Source organism: Pieris rapae, chromosome 10, assembly GCF_905147795.1.
Source record: "Pieris rapae chromosome 10, ilPieRapa1.1, whole genome shotgun sequence".
NCBI classification, from domain to species: domain Eukaryota; kingdom Metazoa; phylum Arthropoda; class Insecta; order Lepidoptera; family Pieridae; genus Pieris; species Pieris rapae.
In genome coordinates, this window is record NC_059518.1 from 4,874,703 (window position 1) to 4,900,145 (window position 25,443).

The following is a 25,443-nucleotide window of genomic DNA, read 5'->3' on the forward strand; positions in this document are numbered from 1 at the left end:
TTATGCTTAAAGGCAAACTCTAAGTTAATATCTTAGGTTTAATTGTAAGGGAGTCGTATAGTTTTTGCAATATCCTTCGTAATATTCAAGCAGAGGAATGTGCAACAATGCATTTAGTATTACCCCATTCATTACGGGTACAAATCCCCTGACAGAGAGTTAAGTCTCAATTTAACTTCAACTCTCTGCAGACTGTTAATATTGCAGCGGACTTGTAAACGGTTGTGAAAACCATTTTAGTGCGAAGTTTTTAATTCTAACGAGTTTAAAACATAAAATATGTGAAAGCTGCAACTGTTGTGAAAATGTAATTTTAAAAATAGGCTAATTATTGAAATAGTTTTACTAGCTTGATAAATGAATTATATTTTGATATTAAATAATATTTCTTTTTGTTTATTTTGAGAGCGTGACGTTTTTGTTCTTTTTTACGTCGGTTATTTTCCCTAACACGAAATAAATAAAAATCTATTTTATTATAGAGTATATTTTTAATGTAGGTAAAGAAGTACTACTGTTACGGAGCACTATCTTAAAAAGGCATTTGCATTCACGATTGTATGACAAGGAAAAGTCGTATTATGTATATTAAAAATACATGATATATAACAAAAAAGTTTTACTAAATATATAGCCAACGATGGAATAAATGTAAAACAAGGTCCAAAATTGACATAAGTTAGAAAGGAATAAAAACAATAAAAAATATTTTATAAATTTAACAAAGTGTTGCCTTATCTGGCTGAACACACAACAGTATGGTGTAAATGTGAGGGTTTTGAATGTGAGGATGTGTATAGCTTTGCTTTAACCTTTGGTCTTCTGGAATGACCATGATTCTCCATGGGATGACGAACCATCTATTCAGCAGGCATCGAGAGTGTTCTTTTTTGAATAGTTCCCGGATAGTTCGGAAAGTTAATCGTACGAAAGATTCTTCTAATATATTCTGTGTTTGGAGTATAAGCGTGGTTAGGATCAAATATTTAAAGGTTTATTGCAAAATATTGATGACTAAGCAGGCGCAGGCATTCTTGACAGTGTAACAAAATGACTAAACACTTGTTTTATTAGCAATAACACAATTAAATACGTTTTAGTTAGTTCTTTGTTGTGTAGTTTTTGAACTGCTCGTGCTTATTTTATTTTAATTTTCCTTAAAGGTTGGAATATATAAAAAAAGTCATAAGGACGCCCTTCGTCCTTATTATTATGAAAATTTGTACTGATTTATGCAAAGAAGTACAGTACATAAATAAATTTTAATAGTGAAACTGTATCGACTATGTACTAAGTAAAAAGCAAATCGGTTGAAATGTGTGTTTTATAATAAATATACAGTAACCGAATGAAAATAAAAAATAATTATTTCTCTAACCAAATTATCGTTAGCAAACAATTTAAAACAAATTATTCCTTTGTATCAGTAGCGGCAATTTCTCAAATATTCCTGTACTCTGAGCCGACAATAACTTTTTCTGCCTCCTTTATATTAGAGATTTATTATAAGGCTTTATCTCTTTTATATTGCGTCATATTTTCTTGAAAAATTTCATAGTATTTTCTTTTAAAAGTGATTTATTAGAAATGATTTTTTGTTTTACGGTTCAGTGGGCTGAATTTACAATAATTGCTCAAAATTATTTATTATTTGGTATTGATATAAGTCTCTCGACTCCAACTACTTCAGTGGTAAATATTTTATTTTTAAAACCTAATTATATGAAAATGTATTTGTTTATGTTTCTGGGCTTACTGGGAATGCACTATAAATTAAAGTATAATAAAAATATTTTTCGGACATTTACAACGCTGATAATGAGTTGATATATTAAATATTGATACAAGCTAACAAATAAGTGATGAAAACGACACTGGTTTGGAAGTTAATAAAGGAATATTAATGATGTCTGCGCGTCACAGTCGATATTACAACTGACGTGGCATCGGGCCAAGTGGGTGATTGACTTTTTTTACTAGTGTTTGACCTAAAATCGATTTCGAGATCAAAGGTTTTCCGTAAGAAATATATATGGCATACGTATTACATCTTTGTGGTGTCGAGATTTTAGTGTTCCGCAAGTTCTAGTGGTGCTAATCAGAAGACTCCGTCTGTTCTACTTTCTACTAAAGACTAGTAATACAATATAAAATTGAATATAATAGTAGTAGTATATTGGTATAGGTATTTTAATAATAACAATTTAAAGACGGAACGAAATGGTGTTGTATTTTATCGCTGCTATAAATGTAGACGAGAGGCTTAATTATTGCTGAATGTACAATTTATAAATAGCTTTCAAAAATTACAATTAGAGGTTCTAATTTTAATATATTTGTAATTTATTCCATATGAAATAAATTTGTCAGGTTGCGATTATAGATTTTGCAGTAAAAGCGTAAGGTAGCGAAACTACTCACTAAGCCGCCATCCCTGATGTAAAATTCGCTTTTCGCATTTCATAAATCTTTCATTTTATGAGTATGTAAGTATTACCATGTCACAAAATTCCTTTGATTTTCTTACAAACACATATGTAAGCGTCCCAACGAGTCACTCACGTGATATATTCCAAACTGTTCTAAATATACTGACCGACATAACGCTCCAGTCATTGTCATTTACTGTTTTATCTTACCGCTCTAAGCGCGATTTTTCTGAAGACACGTGTTTGCTAAATTAAATTTATAAGACTTAGGGCCTGTTTCACAATGCCCGGATAAATTCCAAATAAGCTATTTATTACTTATTGGTAGGATAAACACTATTGTTGCGTTTCACGGCTGTCAGGTAGCGTGAAATTATTTCGGAACTTTTATCTTGCGAATAATTTATGTGTTGCATAGCTATTTGGTACTTAATCCATACATTGTGAAACAGACTAGGGTCTATTTCACAATTTATGGTCTAGAGAGTAAGGACTCTATTTAAATTATTTATATCTTGTATTTAATTTCAGTTCATTAACTGTTCAAGCCATTTTCGACCCTATAATTTCGTTGTTGGCAGTCGCACTAAATATTCTAATTTTATATAACATGTATTACTTGTGAGATACAATGTGATACAATGGTTCATACAACGGATTCAAACATTAACTATATTACACAAATTTGAGAACCACAAAATTTTACGTAATTTCACGAAAAACATAATTTAGAACCTAGAACGGTCATCACGACCGACACCTACCTTCCCTATATATATCGACTACCCTCAATATATTATAGTAATATTATGCTTTAGCAAGTGTGGATTTCAATCATTATAATAGTCGCATTTCGTGTTATACACGTTATATTATCAGTTCTTTAGTGAGGATACTATCGATAATTGTGTAATTTCAATATTTTTTTTAATTGTATTTTTGGGGACGTGAAATAAACCAAGCGAATATAACATCATTCGTAAATCTACCGCACTCTATCATTCTTAACATTTAACTATTTTTCACAATCATATATCCTGGTTTAACTCGAATGTATATATGTTTAATATATGGTTTTGTCGAGCCGTAAAACACAATTCAATATATAATAGTGCTTAAGAGTGTGCTTATTCCACTTTGATTCGATTTTATTCGTATAGGCTTAGAAAAGTTATCCCTTGAGAGATTGCTAGGGGTACCCTTGTCAACTTTTTAATACTAGGTTAATCTAATACAATATTTATTAAGTATAATTGAAAATGTCTAACTTTTGTCTTAAATCATGGTTGATTTAATAAAACATTTTACAAAAAACGTTACAATGCGGGCGGGGATTAAGCTATGCGTTATTGTTAATTAAATGAGTCACTGGGTGGTTATGCAACGTTTTACTATTTTTTAGGTAAAGAAAAATGTTACGTCGCGTTACAAGGGGGTCAAGAATCTCCAAAAATTGCGTGACGTCATACTTGAAGTACCTATTTGAACGTTCCCTTACCGTAGCAGCATATTCCATAGGACTTTAAGCACTGAACTGAACTAAATATAACTCAGAGACGAAATCAAGCAAGTAGTTTAATAACAGATAAGTGACATCCCTAAAAGGCGTATCATCACACAACCGTAAACAAAATCGATATTTACCGTCGGTTTCGACTTTATATCGCTATAAAAATTCCAACGTAGCACCATTCCGTACTATTGAAATATAAAGGCTTGTATTGCGAATATTTTTATCATGCCACTTGTATTTTTCCTATAAAATGTATACTTTATTCCTTAGCGATTCTAATCATTAGCAGTATATGAGTTATACACATATGAATGTTGACGTCATCAGTCCATATTAATTGTAAATCTTTAGTCTGTATTAAAATCTCTTTGAAAAACCATCACATATTTAAAAAAAAGTATCGCAACTCAGTTTTACCGTTAAAAGTTGTAAAAGCCACCAAGTCCATTAATTTTTCAGTTTCTACTCGAGAAACCCTTTGTCTTAAGTTATTACGTTAGAAGCTAACCTAAAAACATCTTATAGTGACCATATCTATATTAAAAATCTTTTATATAGTAAATAAATAGATTGACTTGGCCATCGCATATAAACAGAATGTGTCTCACAAGTATGTACTCATATTAGATTAGATTATTTAGCGCGATTGTTTACAACGAAGCCTCGTTGTCTAAAATGGTGAGAAAATGACGGTATGAGATAACCAAATGATACGATTTGAATTGCACAAAATAAATATATGTTAGTTAATATTAATTCGATTGTTTTATTAGGACATAACGTATAATGGTACTATGAAAATCAGTTCAATAATTATACCTCCCTAAGTCATATTTCGTATAGAAGCGTGCTCAGTATACGATTAAGTGAGGTTAACATAGTTTAAACCACGTTACCTTAATCCAAGTTTAAACCTGTTCCTAATTTTATCAAAGGCGCGAAGCTTTCTTCATTAAGGCTATGTGGTAGGCTCTCTAAGTATCCTTCAGAGTGTGCCATGAGTTATAAGACTAAGCGAATTTTTCCGTATGAAGAACTTAATTTATATTTTAACTTTTTTTTTCGTGGTGTGTTATTTCTCCACGTTAATTTTATATAATCGATTCGCAGCTACCACTTAGATGTCATTAATCGTAGTCATTAAATATTGGAGTATGTAATAATAAATTGTGAATTTCATTAAATGTATTAAAAATAATAATAATACAGTTATAATGACGTGCAGTATAACAAGATTGTTTTGTTTAATACTATTAATTAAACACATTCACAAACCGTAATTTTATTTTTCACTTTTCATTACTTATCCGATAAAAATAATTTTTGTAGTAGCGAAACGGCGAACATAATTACCAAGCCTATTTAGTTCCAGTACGTCTTTTTTGTATATTTCGCAATAATTTTAAACGAAATTGTTTTTTTTATATAATAGTGGGGTAAACGAGCCTGCGGGACGGCTAAATATTCTTAAAGGTCGGCAACGCACCCACTAAAAATGGGTGTCTATGGACTGCGATGACTAAGTTTATTATTGTATAAAAGTATACTAGGCAAGTCGTGATACAGTCCTTTAAATCATATTTCCGACAAAGTTGTTGGAAAATCGGCCGACAAGTTTCTTTTCAACCCTTACATAAAGTTTCCAAGTTGCTACAAACTTTTAGTTCGACCCGATGTTAACCGAGTTTACACTAATGTACACAAATTGTACACTCCTTAAATATTACTTGGGATAGAGGACTTTTGCATAACTTTGCTCGCTTTTAGAGAAGCCTTTTAATATTTAAATATTCCTGAACTATGTTCAAAAAATAATTTTTAACCTAACCTAACTACAGATTAAAAGTGCTTTAAAACTAACGATTTTTTTATAAATACCTTTAAAATTACTGTTAATTAATATATCTAAACGTAAAAATTTGTTAAACACCCTATCGCCAATGAAGTTTGGACAGATATGTACTAGGATTATATTAAAATCTATAAAGAAAAATAAGTTTTCGTTTTTATACAGAATTGAGCTTCACCTTTCAGCCACATACTTACAAAAGTCCGTATAAATTTACGAAATATTTGCACCCTGAAGATTTATCTTCTTCTCCTACCTTAAAGGAAAACAAATAACATTATGACAAAAAGTTTGATACTCCCGTGTATTTTACGAGCACTTACATGCTCCCGGAGGTAACTGCCTGTCAACCTTAACTTAGATAATGATATAAAAACGTGTGTACTTAAACCACAGGTCAAAAAGTCTAAGAGTTAGCCACGCTTCGCCGCTTTAAGTTAACAAGCTCGATTTTCCTTACAACCTGGCACATATTTTCTTTTAAATGACTCGTTTCTCATTTCAAAAGTACGAGTTAAACGCCGACAGCTCTTACTGTTTTAGTTTAAATTAAATTTTCAGAAACTCGTTCGTTTGAGTGTTATACAGAGGAATTTTTTTCCAGACAGCGAGTGAACTGTATAGAGTGTAACTCTATTCGTGTAATATTATACACCAGAAACATAACAATTCAATAGTCGAGACTATTTCTAAAGAACGGCGATCGATTACAGGATTTGTTTCTCATCTTTAATACGCTTATCGCAATATCTCTTTCACTTTCCGAGTTTATTGTGAACTTCCAGGAAAATTTATTTTAAACATAAATATTTGTTATCGTAACTAAATCCTTTTAAAATAGAATTTGTTTATGTCGAATAACTTATTAAGTTAAATAAAGTGGAAAAGAATCAAGAATCAAAAAATGACATGTAACTAAAATGGCAATGGGTGGGACAAAGAAGTTAACAGAGCGGTATCCTAGGGATAGAAAGATAAGCAAATACATAAGAAGTATAGCCGGCGTAGAATACTATAGAATAGCAAGGGACAGATTAAAATGAAGACACTTAAAGGAGGCCTCGAAATGACATCAAATTACTGTAAATTGTTATATCAAAAACACTTTAGAATAATTACAGCAATCAAAGCATTTTTATTTATTATTATAAATGTCAAGAGTTCAATTGAAGGTCCTAATGTCAGGAGCTACTTATTTGAATTGAAGAGAAATTTTACTTTTAGGTTGTTCATCGAGATAACGAAACACACCTAATATTACACTAAGCTTGAGCCGTAGAAATTAATAAAATTTAAAAGATGTGTTGAATCTTACTAAATGAAAGAGGACGTTAGCTTAGTAGCTTCAGCGTGCGACGCTCGTCCCTGAAGACGTTAGTTCGAACCCCGACTGTGCTTTTTATTTAATGTAATCTCGCTGTTGACATTAAGTGTCTATACAGCTCAGCTAGGGCTGCTTTGGCGAGCGTATCTTTAAATGGATTTTATTTTTAAATAGAAAAGGAAACTAGATTGTTGCGTTTGATTGTTGGCTTAAGTAGCGTCTACTTGGGAATCAATAGGGCAGACACAGAAATGTGTTTTTTTTAAATAGAGGGGCAAACAAGCCCGCGGGGTGCCCAAAAAGTCTGTCATCGCACCCCATAGTCACCCATTTTTAGTGGGTAGGTTGCCGGCCTTTAAGGGATGAGTACGCTCGAATTTTGAATTGTTGGAGGTCGTATCTCTCAGGGAGGATCCCCCACTGGTAGTCGATTCCACAGTTCGCTAGTTCGCAAAAGAAAATACCTATTGCCTAGTGATTTAATTGTAACAGATTTTTACACTCATAAAACTAATATACCATATTGATTAGCAAACTTATGGTTTGGCTAGTTGCTAATATTGCAAAATTTTGAACCCTAAACCATATCTAAAAGAAACCAGTACTTATCTCTACGTACAACTAACCTACATTCTACTAACAAGACGCCAGGAAAGAAATATTACGACCAAACGGCGCCCACCTCATTTTCCCTATAAAGGAAGCATGTTCTTACTATAATCATCGTCATTATGCGGTGCCATTTGGCTATAAGATTTGAGAAGGCTATTATATGCGACAAATTAGGTCGTTATATGAATGACCCTTTATTGCAAAGGGCCACCGATTTTATTTATTAAATATTTAAAAATTGTGTATTTACATACCGTTGGAGCTTAAACTTAAGTTGCGAAGCCAAAAAGAGTATTATAACAATATATGGAAGATCTTTCATATCTTTATTGTTTTATTTAAAAAGGTTACACTTTGCAACAGGCTGTATATAGAGAAATTTAAACAGATTGGTTAGATTTCTAATAATATTTAGTATCATGTGTTGCACTACTACTCATGTCTTCTCAGCTCTAGATCACTAAATGGCTGCTAGATTTAATTTCTGGATATGAATTCTTAATATTCATTCATATATTTTTTTTCGCTTTCAACAACTATTAAATAAATATGTCTTCTACTTATATATTCTCCGCCATGCTTAATCCCTATATATGGCGGATGGAACAACGCTAATATGAATATTTAATGTTTTATAAACTATTTAACCCAACCGCTATTATATAGTTTGTTAAGCGCGTTACAGCGGTAAGTGTGTCATAAATGTTGTGGAAAAGTTTAAGTAGGGCTACGGAAAATTTCGGCTTCACGGTTAGGCAAAAATGGTGGAATATGGAGTGAAATGTCAAGTTATCCAGAATCTTCGTTTCATTCAAGGAGGTGGTTCCTAGATTTCATTTCATCAGTTTCAAAGCAAAGATTAATTAATTTATTTATAACTGCCTTAACAGGTGACCCTAAATTGATACGAATTAACCATAAGTAATATACTTTACAAACGAAACAAAAAAAACAAGCATATCAAAATTACATAATAAAAAATACAATAAATTTACTAACTACTTTAGGCACTAACAAATAATACTTTTGCCAGCTCACTCAACGGACAATGAAAAGTGTCACTTAAGCTATTTATTTCGTTAACTAAATTAATACACCGAATAATATATGCCCTTTACAGAATGTCCTAGCACATGAATTAACGGCGGAGGATGTCGCTTTCTGACGTACCCATCAGGCACATTGAAGCTAAGGTACTGAAGTACTCCTGAATTACTGTACTTGCCATGTAACAACTTAATTATGTACATCACAAGTACGAATTCTCGGCGTACTCTTAGCTCGCTGTAGCCTACATAACCAAGAAAAAATAATGTTGGAAACATGTGTGAATAAAAGTGTTTGTACCTACATACCGTAAATCCTAGATACATGTGCCTCAAAAATCTATTTAATAGTTTGAGACGATGGCAAGAGACCGGTCTGTATGTTACTATATCCTTATGTAAAAAATAACCATTAAAAGGCAAGAAATCTCAGTGCCAAATATCTTAGAAAATGGCCACATTATTATTTGATGATCACGATGATCGAATTCAGTCCCCTCGAATTTGAGGTTAATTATATATAAAAATAATTGTATTACATCCTATTACTTACTTTGTGAATATCTTTTAAAACTTTTAATTTTGAATCTACGCATTCATAATATTTGAAAGAAGATACTAGTGACTAGTAAAATTATAAAGCATCAAAGGCTGCATTCACTCAGACGATATTGCAAAAATTCATAGAAGCGAATGACCGAAATGAAAGGATAAAAGTATGAAAGGTTCGCAGAAGTTAGTGTTGTTCCAGCCAAATACTTAAATACTAGAGCGAATATAATTAGAGAATACAAACATGTTCTACCCCGGGTTAGCTTTGCTTGCGAATACAAGACAGGTGTTATATATTTTGAGGCCAAAGTAAGTCGACGCAATGTATTTTTTAAAACATTGACTTCGTCTTAATTTATAGATATTACAACAAGAAATCTATACAATATGCAAAAATAAATATATACATACATTTTACATATCTTGATGTTTCGTAGCAATTGTTGTCAGCGAGAGCCTGTTATATTAACAGATGACTATTGGATGTATATGATTAAGACGATAGAAATATTAACGCCTATATATATCCTGATATATACACTATATATTAATATTATTATTACCTTTTTCAGACAACATTTTGTTATAGCATAATTTTGTTTGCCCTACCATCATGTTAGACTTTTTTTAATTCTACAGTTCTTCTAGTAGACAAGACATTGAAACATTTAATAACGTGTCGTCCCTAATTCATGATTACTGTATTCAAAACTTACGCAATATGTATTAGTATTCTCTGACAAAGTATATATGTTATAAATCACTGTGATATTAAGTATTTCGTCACATTGACGGAGTACTTGTGACTCATGACCTCACCACGCCCTTACCCTTGCTACGTGTCTATGAAAATTGAACGCCACGCTCGGGGTAGAATAAATTGTCTTCGTTGGACACAAGGCACGTGTAATGGAGGAGCTGAAATTCCTCAAACGCACGATTAAATTTTTTACTAAATTTGTATTACACGGAAGACTAGGTTTGTTGATAGTATTCGGTAACGAATAATTGTCTAAGGTATTTCGTGAATTCACAGCTGACTTTAAAAATGCTTGTATTAAAGCGAAATGATATTTAATGAGAGCTTTATATTGTATGTATTAATTAAAATAATTTAGACTCGTTCTGTATATCTTTCGTATACAGGCAAAGTTAGACAGTATTTAAAAGACGAAGAAGAATTTTATGAGAGTGAGTCGTTTATTTCTAACACTGATCACAGCCGCCATTCCTACAAAAAGGAGGGTTTTGTTGTTTTATTTTGTTAAAAAAAAATATTGGTTGGTCCACTTTATATGCATGAGATAAATCTGTCGGTAAATTTTTTTACTCAAAATCGATATATACTATTGGAGGCTTCGAAAATTGATCTATTGTATCAATAAGTATGAGTTCCTTCTAACTTAACTCTTCTTATCTCAATAAAAATTGTAGACAATGTAGGAAGCAGCAGTGTACCTCCCACTTTCGCCTTTTATCGGTTTTAAATATATTAACAACGAACTAACATTCTCATTGTATATTGTATACGAAAGCATATTTAGCTGTAAATAAATCACAACGTTTGATTGTGACGGGTAATAAACTATGAATAAACATAGTCTAAACCAGACGTGATCGTAAATCACTTATATTTTTCACTAAAACATTTAAATTCATAACTATGTCATCCTTATAACATTGTATGTTTATTGGCATAACATAACCCTCCACTGGTTGACATACTCTTTAGCAAATAGTATTGCTGATTTGAGCAAGGAGAATCTTTGATGCGAACACCAATTTCGTTAAAAAAATAAAAATCGAATTTATAAATTATTCTAGTTTACTTAAGATCATTGATTAAGTCTTGTACGAATTGCCATAAAAAGCGTATGACACTATATTATCCTTTTTTTGTGTAAAATAAAAATAAATGAGTGGCGCAGGCCTAGACCTAAAGAGGTACAACCTCTTTAGGTCTAGGCCTCAGATTTCTGAAACTGTTACATGATCATTTTTAAATCTAATAGGTAAGTAGGTGATCAGACTCCAGTGCCTGACACACGTCGTCGACTTTTTGAATCTAAGACGTGTCGGTTTCCTCACGATGTTTTTCCTTCACCGTTCGAGGAAATGTTAAATGCGCACATAGAAAGAAAATCCATTGGTGCACAGCCGGGGATCGAACCTACGACCTCAGGTAAGAGAGTCGCTCGCTGAAGCCACTAAGCCAACACTGCTCTCTCTCTCTTTTTTTTGTGTACCTACTTTTTTTTATATACAAGATTTAATCGGTTGGGCTGCGAAGACTGCCCTGTTTGGGCGACCCGTAGGCTTGTTTACATTTCTATAAAAATAATGTCTCTTTTTAACATTAGTAACATTATTATAGCTTTTCAGTAGCTTTAAGTGGAAAACGCTAACGATATTTACATGATTCGTTGTTCATCTAGCGTGATTTACGTTGCATTTTATGTGCAGTTAAAACTGCGTTTCGACAAAGAGAACATTATTACGATAACTTTGTATATTTTGATGTTCTCTTACGCAATACGATTGAGTTAGGTAATAGTAATCGGTTTAATATTTACGGAATATGTTCGGTTTGGAAGTCCATAAAAATAAATAAACTTAAATTAAAACCCCTGAAATAGTAGGACATTTTATGTATTAGTCACATTTTTTTAATTCCTGTAAAGAATAGATCTAGTATAAATTGTCATTAATGCACTTTTTAATTAAATTATTAGCAATTTAATTAATATACTTTGTATTAAACCATTAAATAAGTGTTATACAAGGAGCCTTGTTGGAATAGTGGTTTAAGCGTGCGACTCCCATCTCATCCCAGGTTGTCATGTGCTTTCTTTCCAAGTGCACATTTGACATTCGTTCGAACGTTGAAGGAAAACATCGTGAGGAAACCTGTTTGTCTTAGACCCAAAAAGTAGACGGCTTGTGTCAGGCAAAGGATCTGGATGATCACCTACATGCCTATTACTTTGACAATGATCATGTAACAGATTCAGAAATCTGAGGATAAATGATGACCTAAAAGGATTGTAGCGCCACTGATATATATTTTATTTAATCAGCCAATTCCTAATGATAATTATTAAATATTGCTAGGTAAAAATAAATGCAATAAAACTTGACGACTATAAAAGCGTGACATACAACATTTCCATATGCGATTCTAAATCACTCGTAGCTAGCGGAACATCTGACGAAATCGTCAAAATAAAATACAACGCACAAAATGTTCACAATGCTTACTTCAAAGCAGTGTTTGTGCATAAAAATATACATTCTGTATGGTTAATGTTGAATAGAAAAGGATTATTTACGTAATTCTTAATTAACAATAACTACCTTACAAAAAAAGCGCATGAGTTCTTAATAAACTTCTTTAGTATCTCTTTAACTAATTAAGGTTCTGTTCTTGTATTTCAGTTTTTTTTTAATTGGTGACATATAAAAATATAGTCTACAACGGTGATTTGGAACTAAACAATAAACATTTAAAAGAACAAAAGCAATATGGTTCGTAAATTATGCAATATTCTGTCAACTATAAGTATTTTGTTGCAGAGAGGCTGTGCTATAGTTTATTTGTTTCTTTTCATGCATTAAATGTATCATATACCTATTTGTTGTATTTATAATTATAGGTTTCAAAATGAGATAGTCAATCTTCGTTCTTTGTTTTTGATGTTACTCCAAAATAATTAATACGAGTATATAATTCCAGACCTAACCATCCTACTAGCTTTATATATAAGACTGGTGAGTTTCAACATATATTTGACATATACATATATCAGAACTAAGTTTAACATTAAAGGGTAATTAAATAAAATTAAAGAACCCTTTTATAACCCTTCCTTCCTTATATAGCTATTGAATAAAAAGAGTGGCGGAGAGTTAATTCCAGTTCTTCTCTTCCGTTATACGCCCTTGATTTGAGAACTGGCAGTAAATGTAAAATTAGAAGCATTTAATGTATATTTCAGTTTTGACGTTCATAAGTGTACATTATGTAACCTACATGAATAAATGATTATTGAATTTGAATTTGAAAAATGAATCTTGTATTCTCGTGTCAATGTTACACACCTCAAACATTCTGAATATCTGTATCTTTTATATGCATAATTTCTATAAATAGTATGTTGCGAATTGAAACTTAATACTCTATTGATAAGTCAGATAACATATAGCCTTCTTATAAATGTTTCTTTTACTATTAGAATAGATACATCGTATAATAATTGCTGTTAAACATTGAATTTCTCGAGATACTGTCGGAATAAGCCAGTTGACCGATTACAGACGTGCGGTTGGGATCCACAAACATTGACTGAATTACTTGGTGCGGCTAAGTTTCTACTTTGAATAATGCGTCTGTGAGAACTTTGTGTGAAGAGTATATGGTATATGCTTATGATTAAACTTATGCAATAATTATTGATTTTTTTATAAACTATATCATGATTAATCGAAAAAAAAATTATTAATAAGTTACTTTTAAAAAGTGTTTATTTTAATATACTATATAATTTAATGTTATCAATAGAATTAAGAACTAATTTATATTGTGAAAGAAATGAATTATTTCTCCTATATCATTAAGTGTAGTTATCAAGAATCTAATTAAAATAGTAAAGTTTATTTAACATCTGCCCAACTCTTCGCACATAAATATTGTATTATAATTCTGATTTCATAGTTAATGTTTGTAACGGTTTTCAAACAACGTAAATGCTTAAGTGTCCTTGGTCTATTTATCAAAGTAACTTATGATTATAATTTTTTTTCAATGTGACTTGCATACATGTATATTTTGAGTTGCTGGTTTTATAATCTCTCTCGTAAAAGTACAAGAGACATTTATACATCAGTAATGTCTGAAATGGCACTTAAATTTTAATATTCATACGAAGACAACAAAAACATACTTCGTGATAAAGTATTATTATCGTCATTAAGCTTCAAATGTGTGCGGCCCTGTTGGGACACCCTTATTAAATGGACATTATGTTAACATTATTATTAAAATTATTGTTATACTAGAAACCTAGTGGCCCTACAAACTATTAAGATCCTAAATTTCTGTAAGTGTTTCGTGACGATTTGTTTTTTTTCCTTCAGCCCTTGGTGCTTGACTTTTTGGGTCTAAGGTATGCTGGTTACCTCACAATATTATCCTTCTCCGTACTAGTTGATAAATTCACGTAGACAGATAGTCTATTGGTATACAACCGGGAATCAAACCTGTGGAAATCAAAGTAAATCCAAAAAGGTAGAGGTTGTATTTCTTTTTTTATAATTAATAAATTACGGCTCATAAAATAATCTTATTAAATGTAAATACTGAAAAGAGTTTTTCAAATACATTTTCCTTTCTAAGCTAGTCGTTAGTAGTAGTGCTAGTCGTTTTAAAGCAGTTTTTCAAAGTAACTGTACTTATTATTGAGATAAGTTAATTTGATTCGTTTAACGGGGTTAGTGAGGTTTGTTAATTAGCCCACTCGAGAAAATGTCGGATGTTAAGTTTAGCTTTATTACTATAAACTAGTTTGTAACCATCCCGGTTTAGTAAAAGTAAATTTTAACCACGCAAAAAGAGGAGTATGCTTGACGTTTCTGACTTTGACATGCTAGCTCCTAAACGATGGACCGATTACGATGTGGATTCTTATTAGAAAGATGCTTGATGTTAAGCTTCAGTTTATGAGAAATGTGTCAATCGCAGCAGATATGTAAACATATTATATTCTCACCGTAAATATTATGAAATTCCAACAAAATCCCATTTTAAGCAATAATATGCATGGATTGATCAACTTGATGCCAGCTCGATGCTTGATCGATTCAATATAATAAAATTCATCTTCAAGTTATGGATTCCGTCCGCACTCCTCTTCAAATGAAGATGGATCGCTATCATCACTTGTTTGCTTAGGACCCTCTCGCCATTTCCGTTTTTATAACCGAAAATATGGTTCAGGCAATTCCCAAACATTTTTTCATCTTGAATCAGGTTTAGTATGGACATAGATCCTTTAACATGAATTCATATCGTATAGCGATCTATTGATCTTATTTTCTTCTAGTATTCTTCTTATCCGGTACACTCTTGGTAGAATGGTCGTAATTGGTAGTGGTATTATGATGCGCCTCACGACGTTGCCTAGAGGTCATCCTGCTTCACTGATTGAGTGAACCTCTTACGGCAGACTTGATCTGGTCAGTCCAACGCGTAGGTGATCTGCCGTGCCTTCTAGTGCCTTCCACCTTCCACTGGACGACAAGGCGTTCTATCGTCTCGTATATAAACTAATATAATGCATAGGCTAGGGGAGAAATTACATTCTAAATCAAGTAACATTCATGAATATTGCTTTTGGCATATAATACATTTTATTGTGTGCACAAAGCCTGATAATAAAATAATAAAACATCTAACTTTAGAACGTAAATTTGTTATATATACATTTAACTTCAAACTATTAATATTCGTTTAAACATTAATTTTAACGAATATTTCATATGACGAATATTAAATAGTAATTTTCTTCCTCGTTCAAATATTTCATTTTTGCTGAGATGTGATGTGACATTACATCGCTCAAATTTTATATTAATTAAATCTCTTGATAAAGGCGACGGTTTTCTTAAAATTCAATTACCGATGAACTCTTAATCTACCTTAATAGACCTTTGTCTACGTTCAGGCATTTGGCGGTGTCGTTTCAAGGAATTGTCGAAGGCGTACAAAAGGTTCTTAAACTCGAAATAATATTAAAAATAATGGTTTTCTCGACACAGCGAAATATATTCAGGTTTATGGCGACTTACGATTCTTTTATCACTTTCTGTGGCCTCGGAACAATGTGTTCGTTATTGTATAGTGTTGTGCGGTGGAGCCTTCAAACTGAGTGCTGTTTTTATGAAAGCTTTTCGGTTATTTGCGCGAGAGACGTGTTGTAAACGAACGGATTGGATTTGGGTGCGGAGCTTTTTGAACGTGAATAGTTTATGAATCTTAAAAGCTGTCGTGTTTGTCGACTAAGTCGATTTATGGAATTTGAATGTATCTAATAAAAAGTTAATATTTATAGCCTCATATGATCAAAAAGATTGAACTAAAGAATTAAGCTTGTATAAAACAGGACTCATAAAAACGTCCGAACAAATCCTAAAGGCATAAAAGTGAATATTTTCGTGATTTCTAACGTCTAAAAAAACAAAACTTAAAAAGCTGTGATTGGAACTAAGCGTAAAACATTTGTCAGGGATGAAAACCTGTCACTGTCACTTTTAAAGATTTTGTATGTCTATTTCCAGAAGTATATGTAGCGCTCAGTTACTAGACACTGGTCAACATTTCAACTATAAATCATTAACAGAGTTCCAGTTATTCAACGATATATCATGTCGTGTGTATAGTGTTGACTTTGGATGATATAGTTCCGGATTTTTTTTGGTTTAAATTTTGTGTGGAATTGAATCGATTTAGAACAATTTCGTATTTCGTATGCATTGAACGTCGGTTTTTATAGAGCACTGATTGGCTTTTTGAATTTATTTCAGAATTTTTATTCCAATAAAAGGCAATAATTTGCTAAACTGAAAATGGGACTAAATGAGTTATCCCGATTTCTTCGATAGTCACCTCTTTTTGTTTAAAGTTGTGTACAATATAAAATTTGTTTTGTTTAATTGAATATTTTTTTAGTAATCATTATTTTATATTAAATAAATATACCCTGCTGTTAATTTCAAAAAGGATATTTTTTTAGGTTGTCTATAGAAATTTTGTTGGTCTGTTTCAGACTTTGGGTTACATGGGTATCATACAGATCCCTAAATTTACACACAATATTCTTAGGCATATATTTATCAGCGATAATGTAGGGTTTTAATGGTGAAATACTTTTTCAAATCACTCCTATAGTTAGAGCCTATTAATGAATGAATAAGTTATCAAATATTTCTTTTTCATGGTAGTTTCTATATAATATACTATACTAAATATTATTTAGTCATTTAATATTTTTATTTACTGTAGGGTTAGAAAAATAATATTTTTTATATGAACTAAATTTTAAAGAATTATAACATTTTTTAAACAAATTTGTTTGATTTTTTGTCTCGTATTAAGTTTTAGATAATACAACATTAGTAAATAATGTAAATTGTCCACATAAGAGATAAGACTCATAAGCAAAAATAATATTTTCAGTAACATACCAATATCTGCAACATTTCATGATAATAAGCTCTGACATGTGGAAATTGGGGTATTTTTCTTCGAACATACGTATTCCATAAATTGATATTAAGAGAAAATTATTGCTCAATATAACCGGTGAATCAAAAGCGGTTGGAGAGATAAGGTCTAATAATGTAACTATAAATCATTGGGTGATTATTATTGAACTGCTGTTTGTGGGAATTTGATTGGATGACTATATAGGTTATTATAACAATGGAAGTAATCTTAGTTAATAATTCAGAAACATACTCAATAGTTTGTTGACATCTATTTACATAGTAAATTTAGTTTCCCTTGAACTGTAAGAAAAAAGTACTTACGTAAATTATATTGTACCTAACGAATATTATAATTTTCATTTCTACATTGATTCTACATTTTCTTTATGGGTACATAAGTGATTAGACTTCTGTGCTGGCATACATACTATAATAACTCGAAACTAATTATTCACAAGTAAAATAGCACCTACTTATGTATCAGTCAATAGAAAAGGGGTAATTTAACTCTGACATATTGAACTGATATAAAGAACAAGCATAAACCATTAGTTATCAATGTTGGCATAAAACGCGATATTCGAATTAATCTTACAACTTTTCGTTTCAGGTAAGCTGACGGGCGTGCCAAAGAAAACATTTAATTGCTTCATAAAAAGGCGAAACGGTATGTTATTATTAAGAAATTTAATTAACGGTTTTTATAACTTATCTTTAGCTGGACGTTTGTGGCTTTGAGATTCAGGGTTTTACGTAAACGTGTGTAAATGGTTCTAGCATAAAATACTATTTCTATCGTTCTCCAGTACAAAAATGTGCGCAGAGGCCTCACTCAGGTAAACGGGATCTCAACATGAGGCAGTATTATTGAATTATATAACATGACCATTAATATGCTGGTCGACAATTGATTCAATTCGAGGCTAAGATTGTAACAGGTGCTAGCCATCGTCCTTACCGGGAGGATGTCGTTTTAAAGTAGGGGAATACATTTGGTAAATAATCTTTATTTACATACTAATTTAGACTCAACAATACCTATCAAAAGAAAAATACAATACCTTATTAAATTCCTTCGAATCTGGTATTCGCGGTGACTAACTACGAATATCCTTAAATCTGAAATTTTCATTTAATTTTCACTGCTGTTTGTGACGTTTCAATTCGACAAAGGAAATTAGCAGTCCCCTTGTATTAAAATTTGATAATTATTTCTAATTAATTAACTGTCACCGTCTATATGAAACGTTTTTCAAATTCAACGGAATTTAGCTACTATTAATTGTCTTAAAAGCAATGTTGGTCTAATGGCCTACTGGCCATTTAGCGTACGACTCTCATTCCTGAGGTCCTAGGTTCGATCCGGCTGTGTATGGACTTTCTATGTGTGCATTTAACATTCGTTCGAACGTTAAATACGGAAAAAATAGTGAGGAAACCGCTTGCCTTAGACCCAAAACGTCAAGGGCGTGCATCAGGCAGCAGGCTTCATATCTACTTGCCTATTAGATTAACAAATGATCATGAAACAGAATAGAATTCCGTATTATTATTATATCAAAATATTACTTCTCGGTGAAGTGATATATGGTATCTCTGAACATTGCCCTTTTTATATGTAAAAAAGTTAAATAAAAACAAGCTAGCGAAAACGTAACGTAACGTAACGCTATAATAGCTAGGGAAAAAAATGTAGACTTTATATTTCTTAAGTACAGTGGAATTTAAGAGGCAGGTTACAAGCAAGAAGTGTGCCTGGCTGTCTTTAAAATTAGACTTAGACATCCCCTAAGGATTACTTAAATCTTTTTTCGAATTAATGTTACTTCTTATATTTTTTAGATATAATTTATAATAGTTATGCCGGATTAGGGTTTTTGTCTTGTTCTTTAAAGATATATGTATGATAATATCTTTAAAGGACAAGATTTTGCCAATTTAAGCATATCTTTTAGTGTCACATAGAAACTTGTTATTTAACATTTACTCCCAACGAGTTCTGTACAAAAAGGTTTTTTTTATTGAGCAAAGGATGTATTAAGTATGTGATTATTTGTTTATTTAATAACTTTAAAAACTTGCAAAATATTGTAACAGTAACAATGTTTCCAAACCGAAGACGTGTTTAAAAATATATTTTAAGCTAATTAATTCTGTGGTGTAATTGCGAAGCAGGTCAACCATTGGAGTTACTGACATAATTGAAATATGCCACTAGCGTGAAAGCTGCGCTGAAAAGCTTAAAGCGTCTGGTCAGTTTCGATACGATTCGAGGAATGCTTTAAGTTGAAAATGTCATTTCAACAGAATATTAGACCATAGAGTTTTGTCCATTATTCTAATACATCTGGGGATTTGTCCATCTTAACCAACTTTTCAAAAAGGGAAGTTATTAGCTCGCCTGTATGTTATACTATAGTATTGAATAGTCTGATGATAAATTTGAGATGCTCTTTTATAGAACAAGGGGTGACAGGCAATTGGTAGTAAGTGATAACGCCCATGGACACTGCATGGACGATGGTCTGCCATCATTCTGCTTTTGGCAGGGGTTTCCTAGCACAATAGATATTGGTTTAGGTATATCTTACTTCCAAAGTTTTATTCATTTATGCTCTATAGGAGATGGTTATCTTCTCTAGAAATGAGTGGATAAATAATTTAGTTTTTTTTCTTAAGATAACAGATTAAAGCAGTCGATTTTAAAAAACTATTAAAGAAAACGATTCTTTAGTTTACAAATAATCCTAGTTGTATGTCCAGGGATGTTCTGTCAACCAAAACCATGAACTTCTAATACTTAGTACCAAAAATAGACTTGCCATCCCACACTTGCCCAGCGTAGCACCTAGATTGTGTTTTATATATTTTGTAGTGATGTATTTCAATACTATATATTTATTTCTATTTAAATCTACCCAATTACCATTTTACTGTTGCATATCCTTTAAGAAACTCACAAACTTTCACATTTAAATAATTAATTAATTAATATTAAAACTGTCATAATGCCTAATCCTTCACCTAAATCGCGGACGCCTACCTGTAACGTACCTAAGACTAAAACTATATCTATATTAATGTTCTAATAAATTTCAAAACTATTCATCAGGAAGGCAACGCGAACTAAACGAATTAAAAGCACAAACAAACTCTTGACGTAAACTAGCTTTTGTAATAAGTTTATAATAGAATTGTGTTCTAACAACTGAAAATAAGAACTCGCAACTTCAACACTAACGCGTACGGCGTGTTTGTATAAGTTTTGTAACGAAGAGTGACATTCGCTATTTAATACTAAGACGAGCTTTAAGGATGTATTTATTCTTATAGCTTGAAAATTTTGTATATAATATGCAGTAGATATTGAATATTCAAGGCAAAATAACCCTGTACCTTTTATATTTTTTTTATAAAATCTGCAATATTTTTTGTATAGAATGCTTCGTGCCCACATGAGGCATAAAAGTTTGGACAAAAATTTACTATTATAACAATATTCGTGCAATAAACAATGAAGAAACAAACCTATTTATTATTTTTTTCCTCGAGAAAAATAACTTATTGACGTATTAAAAGTAAATTTTCTTTTTTGGCGCCGAATAATTAAGAATATGATTTATTTCTTTATTAATTCTCACAATAAACATCTTATACTTTCGTAATATAAATATTTTATATCTCGCTGAAACGATATAAAAATGCAATCAAAAGTATGGGAGCCTACATGAAATGGTGGACGTTTAAATCCAGGCCTCCCGAATTAAGCCTTGTGTAATTGAGTTCTTAAAACTGCATTGTATATTTCTGCACGGATAACTTAAGCCTGCTTAATTTGTCAACGAGCACGTTGTGAATTAAAAATTTGGGTACTTTGTTATGATTTTACTGGGGCTAAATTGGGATCTGAGTTTAATTTCGTCAGTATGGTCATTTTACTCCAGTTCTGATGTGCTGAATTCACTAAGATTATTTATTTTTTAACAATATTTATCTGGCCTATATAATTCGTTGCATTTAATCTTTCCCATATTCCGAAAGCTTTTTATCCATATTATATCGATAAAGTATATTTGCTTCAATATTAAATAATTACTTTTTATATTTAAATTCGATTGATTGAAATAGAAACTATTATTATTATAAAAATAAATTTAAAAAAAGGTAATGTTGAAATTATTCTTATTTGCGTGAACAAAACCAATTTTATTTCAGACTGGTAAGATTCTAGACTTTCGATCAGAACCTTGTTTACAAACAACGGTATGAATAAATGCAGATGTAAGCAAACAAAGCGCCCGCCCAAGCTCTAGGAGAAGCTTGGGCGGGCGGATTTAGAAACGTTGAGATAATCAAAAGAACTGTAAGCTTTATTTTTTATTGAATTCGACGAAGCTTTATCTTAATTGTTGTATATTTACCAAGTTTAAGGGCCTGTTTCACAATGTCCGGATAAGTTCCAAATAAGCTATTTATTACTTATTCGTAGGATAAATAGTATTTTTGCGTTTCACGACTGTCAGATAGCGCTATACGTCATGAAATTCGAAGTATCTTATTTGGAACTTTTATCTTTAGAATAATTTATGTGTTGCATATCTATTTGACACTATCCATACATTGTGAAACAGGCCCTTATAAAGGTTAAAATACCTGTTTTATACAGTAATTTTATTATAATGTTCTACTTTCATAAACACTTAATGTTAATCAAAGCCTTAGAAAGTATATTTAAAGAAAAGTACATTACGTAAAGTAATCATGAAATATGAGCGGTCATCGTAAATCAAAATATATTGAATTATTATGGACACGTTCGCCTCATCTAAATGGGATTTTATACGAAATGAAGATTAATGCTCAGATTACTTTTGATCCACAAACAGAATTATGATCGCTTTTATTAAGATTTGTTATTATTGAAAGAAAATGAAATGCGATATTAAAAATGTTTTATAAGATTTTCTTTTCAATTATCCATTTGATACGTTTGGAATACGATTTTTTCCTCTCTGAATAAAATCTTATTTAAATTAAAATATTTGATTTACTTTTTTAATGATACAACGCTATATTGTATTCTTTGGCTTGGTCCAGACTATGTTCCTAAACGAACAAAATAGATTTTATGAGGTGTAAATGCAGAAATTCAACATAATTAAATTATTTAAAAATGATAATTGCGTTTCAGCAGGGTATAGAACACAGTGTGCTGAGTATTAGAAGCATGCAAAATATAAGGCACACCAATATTAGAAACATCACCAAGGTAAGAGATGGAACAGAATACGCTCAGTCACTTAAATCGAAGTGTGAAGACATGTGGCCCGTCCACAGGGAATAAGAAGGAGAAGGAGACTCGTAACAGCTAGTCCCAGCTGGATTCAAATAACCCAATCTTGAGAGGACTATCTATCTTTGTAGGGGTTCTTTAACAACAGAGGAACTCTTACAGAATGATAATTATAGTATAGGTTTAAGGAAAACCCAAAACAAGTAAATTTAGGATCCTAACTGAAATACTAAAAAACTTATAATTGTATGACAGTAAAGTAGCTTATTCTAATCTAACTTCCTGCTTTATGCGCTGTAAGAAATAAAATGCTGTTTATTTTGAAATAGCAGAAGTTGTTATGTGAGCAATGGCATATTAAGTTTCTGAACCTGCATATATTATATTTAAATTAAGTGTACTACATTGAAAAAAATATATATATATAATTTTTTTAACAAAATCTCTACAAAATTTCCCATAAAACAATATCATTTGTTTGTTAACCTTAAGATTACTAGCGAATCACTTAAATTATTATATACCTTGGAAATTTCCAACTAATTCGTTGCGCCAGTTATACTAAAACTGGTGAACCCGACAGATATCCTCAAAATGGACTTTTAAATAAAGATAATATTTCATCAAAATTGGTCCAATAGTTTAGCAGTAATTTTATGAGAATAACAAAAACACAGACACAAGATTTCTATAGTATTAACATACTAAAAAAAATAGTTTCTTTATATTATAAAGTCTTATTGATTGTTATCCATAAGGGTTTAGAATTTAAAATTTGGTTGTATTTTACCTTCTGGCAATGCGAGTGGCCATGGGTAGTGATATCCCCTAATATCAGATGAGTTTTCTGTCTGTTTGACCCTTGTTATATAAAAAAATGTACAATTTCAGTAATTTTACGTGAAATAAATATTTATATATATATATTATATACTTTAGTTTTATCATGTACATAAGCAATGTGTACCAATAGGTATTCTTACGATATACTTAGGTTATACATATATATTTTAATAGAAGCATACATAATTTAATATCATTCCTTGGCGCCATCAATTTCTTGAGTGGTCCCATTCATGCTCGCCAAACGTTGAGTATACATTTAATGCTCTACAAAACACTTCAAACATTTCATCTCGAAATAATCAGCAAACGCCGCTAAACGATCCATAAAATCTCTTTGAAACCAGACGTCTTAATGATTGTCTTTAAATAACTTTTAATGTTGTAATTATTCGAAAGGAAATAAGGTCAATTTCTTTATATTGCTTATGATTTTTGTTCAGTTGTTGTTTTGGCGAGCTGAAAGCATCCGTCGGTTTTAGTCGGTAGGGTTGTAAATATTATGTCAGAGTCTTCATAATCCCTGCTGGAGTAAAATACCACAGGGATATGCGAAACAGCATTTCTTGACGTTAAAAAAATATGGTCTAATTTATACTTTTTTTTTAATTTCGAATGGCTCAGTAAATTGTCGAGAGTGGTTAAATAACTCCATACGTATCGTTCTATTTGATTTTCGAAACTATACGAGTGTTTGTTTGATTTGAGATTAAGATGGTATATGTATCTAGTATAAAAGCATATTATTACCTCAGTATACAAAATATATTATAAATCTTAAAAAATTGGTAAAAAGTTAGCCAATAAACGTTATTCGCAAGTAAATCCCTGTCAAGCCATCAGTTTACACTTGTTGATAAAATTGTTAATAACGCCTCTTAAAATAATATATATTAATTCCTCTTGTGTCTTTTTGTTGTTAGTTGACTGTTTCGAGTTCTATTGCTCAACCTTTTTTCAAAAAACAATACAATAGTTTGCGTTTCTTAAGGCAGTATTTGCCGCGCACCACTATGTGGTACCAGCTGCCCACTGAAGTATTTCCGAACCAATTAGACTAAGGGTCCTTCAAGAAGCGTACCAATTGTTAAGGCTTCAACGCACATCCGAGACATTTGCCAATGGAGTGTCCATCGCGGTATCACTTATCAGATGAGCCTTCTGCCGTTTTCCTCCTATTACATAATAAAGGGTAGAATCGTAACAAAACAAAGTATATAAATCATCAACAGTTCAGGGAAGGTTTATTAATCGGAGATATTGACAGTGCAGACAGACATATATTATATAAAGAAAATCCACGAACGCCGAACCAATAAACAACATTGCTAGTATACAACACAATCCCATAGAAGATAAATCATACGAATCAGAAAACCAAAACCCTAACGTGTCGGAAGCTCCAAGTAAGTTCAATATACTTCGGTATTGACAAACTTATCAAAGGCACAAAAATAGAGAGACATCTCATAAAGGCTATTTATTTGAAAAGGGTCACGGGACCTCGGAAAGCCTTAATATCTTAAAAGGGACGTCCTCTGAAGGTTTTGTTTGTATTACGGAGTTAGTTTAGTTACATGTTTGGATACAATCTAAAAGGTGGTGGAAATGTATGAATGGGTCTTAGCTTTGATCGTTTAATTAAGATCAGTTATAAGGAGCTAAGTAATATCTTTTGACAACTTAAGACTTACTAATGAAATACCTAAAAACTACAGCA

At 31.5% G+C, this 25,443-nt stretch overlaps 1 protein-coding gene across 4 annotated transcripts in view; it reads left to right on the forward strand.

Annotated features, from left to right (window-relative positions):
- Nucleotides 1–25,443, forward strand: part of LOC110991321 (uncharacterized protein C18B11.02c) — a 256,098-nt gene that overhangs the window by 102,007 nt on the left and 128,648 nt on the right. The window contains exon 2 of one of the 4 annotated variants that reach the window (XM_022256654.2): nt 18,198–18,254. The exons of the other annotated variants lie outside the window; for them this stretch is intronic. The gene's annotated coding sequence lies outside the window, so the exon portion shown is untranslated. The remainder of the gene's footprint in view (nt 1–18,197; nt 18,255–25,443) is intronic. 4 annotated transcript variants of the gene reach the window in all.